Source organism: Lontra canadensis, unplaced genomic scaffold, assembly GCF_010015895.1.
Source record: "Lontra canadensis isolate GAN:19392208 unplaced genomic scaffold, GSC_riverotter_1.0 scaffold34, whole genome shotgun sequence".
Taxonomy (NCBI): Eukaryota; Metazoa; Chordata; class Mammalia; order Carnivora; family Mustelidae; genus Lontra; species Lontra canadensis.
The window spans coordinates 10,915,487-10,921,486 of record NW_022631028.1 but is presented as its reverse complement, the minus strand read 5'-3'; positions in this window follow the sequence as shown (position 1 = coordinate 10,921,486).

Here is a 6,000-nt window from a genome sequence, read left to right as displayed (position 1 = left end):
CCTTCCAGAGGAGGAAGGAAGGGGTCTCTCTGGATCTGCTACTTGTGGAGGTCCCTGCTCGAAGATCAGTGGTCCAACTGTGCCTTGGATCATGGTTTAAGGTAACTCTGAGCTGAGAGCTAGCTTTGGATATTTTTTTAGTTAATCATTACAGGCTGTTCCAAAATCTGAGTATACAAAGTAACTCACATATAATATTTAAAATTTATATAACTTGGGACTTGTAAGGATATTGAATTTTGCATCCTGTAAGTTTATTAAGCATTTATAATAGATCTCTGAATTGTTGAAATATAGGCAATAAGTCTCTTCTTTAAAAAAAAAAATGTCCATTTGAATTTTAAGGTGCCACTCAAGGTGCTAGGAAATATGGTCAGTTAAGAAGGCAAAAGAAATTCCTGCCATTGTGAAGTTTACACACTTGTGAGGTTTTCTTATGTTAGGAAATAGCAATGATTGAGCCTCATAATGGTTTGGTTTTTTTTTGAAATCCCTAGACTTGGCTATATTTAGAGTATTTTTTTCCTTGTGGTTCTAGTAAGAGACCACTATGTTGATGGGAGAAATACCTTGATCCAAAAAGATTACAGAATAAATCTGTAATCCAACCAACATGAGTTTTCTCCTTCATGAGTAAGAAACTGCTCCAGGTTGAGTTGTCTCACGGAGAAAGTTTTTTTCAGCAAAGAAGCTCACAGCGAATGGCTCCCTAAGCTGTGACTCCCCAAAAAGGGGTGAATGAGTTCCTTTTGTTTAGGGTTACAATGAATACTTAGATAAGGAAGTATTTTCATCCTATGAAGAGGTAGGCATAGGGAAACATGGCTATACATACGTTGTATGTTTTGTAAGTGAGGCTGATGCTCCTCCTTGGGTGGAGATTTTAATATTATAATGAGGTAAAGGTAATTGTAGGTCATTCCAGCAGTCACTCAATCATCCATCTGTGCAGTCATGAGTTGGGTTTAACTCCAGCTGTGTGGGTGGTCTGGGCCAGCAGGAGATTCTGCCAAGACAGTTGCCATCACCTGGGGGTGTTTATGAGTTTTTTGTCTGAGTAAAGAGGAAAACTGAAAAGAAGAGCTTAGGGAAAAGTGTGAGACAAAAGTTAGTGAGTACAAGCAGGCAGGCAGTCAGGGCCAGGTCTTGGGGTTTAGCTGGTGACAAATCCACTTTTACTAGGAAGGATCTCCTAGAAGTGATGATTCTTTCCCCAGGAAGGAAAAAAAAAAAAAAATTAGGCATTCAACTTGTAATTTGGCACATAATTCCAAGGGCCCAAGGATCACCCATGTATCCACATGGCTAAAAGCTCTGATCTAGACCAGCTGTTTGACAAGTTAACAAAATTAAGGATAATAAATATTAGATATTTATTGGGCTATTTTAAATGTATAAACCTGTTATATAGTTTATTTAGTGATTGATGATATTTGATTGACTATTAATGCTCTTATTGTCAGATACTGTGCCAGGCAACATTATTATTCTCAAAACATATTTTGATATTATTACCTAATAGGTGAATTTCATTGTAAAACCAATCAATGGAATATCTTGCCCAAACCAAGTTCAATGTTTATATAAAATTCACAAGCAATCATTTGTGCATTTGCCAAGCATTGCTCTTTCTAGCTTTTCTTGGGACTTAACTAAACAAGAGGAAATTTGTTTCTTGTTTTATCAGACCTCAAACAAGAGGATTTGACTATATAATTTTTAAAAATATGTATTTCATACAGAACAAGTATAAGTACGAAAAGCCTGTATTTCATGCAAAATAAGTGTAAGTAAAAATAAACTGTAGGGTTACTCATGACACATTCCAATATATTAACTTTGTGAAGTGCAGGCTTATGCAGAAGACTCAAAGAAGCAGATCCAATCACTGAATTCTAAAACATAAGTTGCTGAACCCCTTGTATATCTGTCAAGCATCTGTAATAATTTGAAGTACCATATTAAATACTGCATATTTTAATTAACTAACATAGTTTAATTTTTCCAAGTGGCATTGGCAAGTTTTAATGTAATAAGCATTACCAACTTTAGATCAGGTCTTTTGAGACCAAATGACACACCAGAATTACAAGTAGAGAGTGACTGCCATGAAATTATGCATTGATTTAAAATCAACACATTCAAATTTCTTGTGGTAACAAATGATATTTTCATCCCAGAATGGCCTTCTTATGACTGAATCTTTACATCCATGTATTGTTCTTGTCCACGATTGAGTAGTTATAAGAAACACAAACCTTTCCTTTGGTGATAACTTTTTTCAGGTGTATCCAAAGAGATTGTCATTTACCAAGTGGTACAGCTTCTTTTCCTATTGAAACTAGTGTAGAATATAAGTTTCTCTGTAGGCCTCTCAAGAACTCATTATCCCTTAAAATATTAAAAGAAAATTATTGGTTTTTCAGTGAAAAGAAAAGAAATACATTAGCAAAGGGAAAGATTAACATATGTTAAATTTCTTCTTTAAAGAGAAAGTTATGAGATCATCCACACCATCTGTAATAGTTTTTCCCTCAAATTAATTTCAGCAATGTGTATTACTGAACTCTAGAGTTTAACTGAATAAATCTTGAAACACTTATGCTTTTAGGTTTCATTTCTGGTGATGTAGAAAATGAGGAACTAGGACTGAACTTTCTTTTGAAAATAACAAAATGAAAAAAAGAAAGAAAGAAAGAAATGCATAGATAGTCTGACAAAAAAAAAAAAAAGTAAAGAATTTAGAGCAATAGCTGAGTGAAGCCCAGACCCTGAGATTGATTGGAACACTGAAGTCAGATTTCACCTTGAATTATATGTGCAAATTATAGTTTTTTTGAGGTTCATTTTTTGGTATTTCACAAGGCTAGGGTGGATGCTGGTACAGAAGAAAACAATTTTAAGGCTGAGCCCATATGAGAAAATCAAAGCAGAAATCCTCTTTTCTTCTAGTTGGAACTCCAGAATACTATTCCCTTCATATAACAGTGGATTAGAAATAACTCTGTTCCCAGATGAAATTATGGTAATTGCCTGTCTCCAAACTTGGTACCGAATGAAGGAATAAAGCATCTTTCCTGAAAATATGTAAGCACAAGCTGACATTTGCACAAGTTTGCAACATAAATTCACCCCAAATGGTCAGTCCAAAGATGCTGATCCAAACCAGGAATTTAGATGTGTTTCCAGTAGAAGTACATTTAAGCCCCATGCCAGAACCAGATGATAACCCTTTCAGGCAGTGTTCAACTTTATCCCATGCCTCAAAGAAGCTTCCTATATAAGCTTATAAACAAAATGGGCAGCAAGCAGTTAATAATCAATAAGCACATAAGGCAACAAGGCACCATGAGTGACAGCCATCAGAAATAAGAGAAAGAAGAAAATCACCTTGCTTCTAAAATGTATAGATTGTTATCATTGTGAGAACAGGAATAACTCCTTTCCTTAGAAAACACTTGATTATATTAGAGCCATACTATCTTAGAGCCACCCTTCGTCACTATTTTTTTCCATTGAAGACACAATCCAAATGTGTCCTGAGAAAATAGTATTTATTTTAAGAGGGTTACTGAAGTCTAGCAAGTGGAATAGTGCAACATCTAAAGACCTATTGCCTTTGGGAGACTACTTTTATTTCACTTTAGGGAGGGAGTATAAAGGCTAAAAAGTATGGGCTTGAAATCAGAATAAGATCTTTAATCCTATAATATACTTGTCCAATGTCCCAACTAATAATGTATTTAAATTCTAAGCTTTGTATTGTTCATTGTAAAAATGGTCTTACAATATCTCTATTACCAATGTCTATAGTGGGTTGCAGTGAGAATTGAGACAAAACGCTTAAAGCATATGTCATAGTTGAGTATGGAATATCTCTTGGGTCATGATAGCATTTTTTCTTTTCCTGTGCTAGTCTCATGAGACATGGTAGCTTACTGTTCTTTGTTTATGGAGGAGAAGGATCACCTGTCCCCACAGGATGAGTTAGTCTGATTTACCCCATGCATTCACCCATCCTAAGTTTAAGACTACTTAATCTGCAGGTGGGTGAATTGAGCCTTTAATTCACACCTTTAAATTTGTGATGCATAGGGGCGCCTGGGTGGCTCAGTGGGTTAAGCCGCTGCCTTCGGCTCAGGTCATGATCTCGGAGTCTTGGGATCGAGCCCCGCATCGGGCTCTCTGCTCAGCGGGGAGCCTGCTTCCTCCTCTCTCTCTGCCTGCCTCTCTGTCTGCTTGTGATCTCTCTATCAAATAAATAAATAAAATCTTTAAAAAAAAAAAAATTTGTGATGCATAATTATGCACCACGTCTCAGGAAAATGTGAGGCTTGTCTGAGACTCATCTGTCAGTTTACAGTATGATTTCACTGGTTGATTAGTTTCACTAATCAAATATTAGAACTTTGCAAGGGCTTCCTTGGTGCCTTCCCATAAAGAGTGGACATCTGTTTGGTCTCTCTGACATTTCTGTCTGTTAATCCTTTCTTTGATAGTAAGAAACCCATGCCCCTTAAGGTATTTATTCATTTGGTCAATCTCCCTGTGTGCAGAAATGACACCATCACCCGTCAACACACTCATCACATCTCCTACCCCTGTCCATGTTCATATATGTTGCACTGAGCACTGTCCCCCACCAACAGCCCCACCAAATCTTCCCCTTCCATAGTCCTCCTCAGTCAGGCTGCTTTCCATTTTGGGTGATACTGTCACTCTTCTCTGGCTCAGATAATTGTGGCAGACCATCTTCCACAGAGATGTCCTCCATACCCCTCTTGGGCTCTAAAACCACAACCCAGGTAGCCCTCCATAGCCTGTTTGGACTCTGACAAGAACCACATGCTACCTCTTCCACCCTACCCCATACTTGTTCATGAAGACCCCTTCTCATACCTGATCATCTGATCTCGGATCACTCCATGCCTCCCATCCCCCTAAGCCCCCATCTGGAACCTGCCTTGCTCACCTTCATCTGATGACTTTAGATCTGTTTTACTTCAGAAGGGATTACCATGTTAAATTTAATCATGAGGAAGGTGAAGCTAATCAGTCGATGCTGGAGACAAACTGCAAGTACATTTATATTTGAAATTCTAGAATATATGACCTCATACTTGTTTATATTTCCTAATTATTGTCTAAATATTCAGGGCTTCTTTGTCTCTGAAGATGTTAGCACAGGACAGAACTTAGGAAAATATATGTAACAGACTAAAATACAGAGTTTATATCCACGGATATATGTATCCAGTACTGTCAAAGAATCTCAGAGTTTTGAAATTTAATTTCCATTTTATGATGTATATGTTTTATTAGAACTAATTGCAAGATAGAATTATAGGGTTCACTTAACAGGAACTAATACTTGAGATTTGCTGGCTGATTTATTTGAGAAATGGTTTGTCTATTAACACTCTTATCAAATGCCCTAAGATCTAAAGATTATGTGAATAATAAAGACTTTTCTAAATTATGTTCCTAGATCGGGATTTGAATGGAAAATATTTTCCAGTGATGTACGGAAGGACTTTTAAGACATTTCAACATGTTTTCTTTGGGACATTAAAATCATGATAGAGTAAAGGCAGAGGGTGTCTCCCAAGAAAAGGCTGAAATCACTGTGTGTCAGGTAAAATCAGCAATGCCCCTTAGGCAGATTTCTGGTGTTTTCTATACAAAAGAAAAAGTTCAACCATCCTTCACATGTCCACATATGGCAAGGCACAAATTTAAGTAAAAATATCTTCCAACTCTCTCACCTTCTTCTGAGAACATGGTTTTAAACTATATTCCTATGAAATTTTCATTTCTATCTAAGACTGTTCAGTCCAGATATAGAAGCTATTAATATCCCGGGTTTTAGTGAATTATACACTTCATCTCCTGGATAGACGAGAAACCTTATGCAAACCCTTTTCATACATTATATAATGCCATTTGAAGTTTCTAGTATAATTCTTTTTTTACTACTCAGAACTCATTAAGGAAGAGATG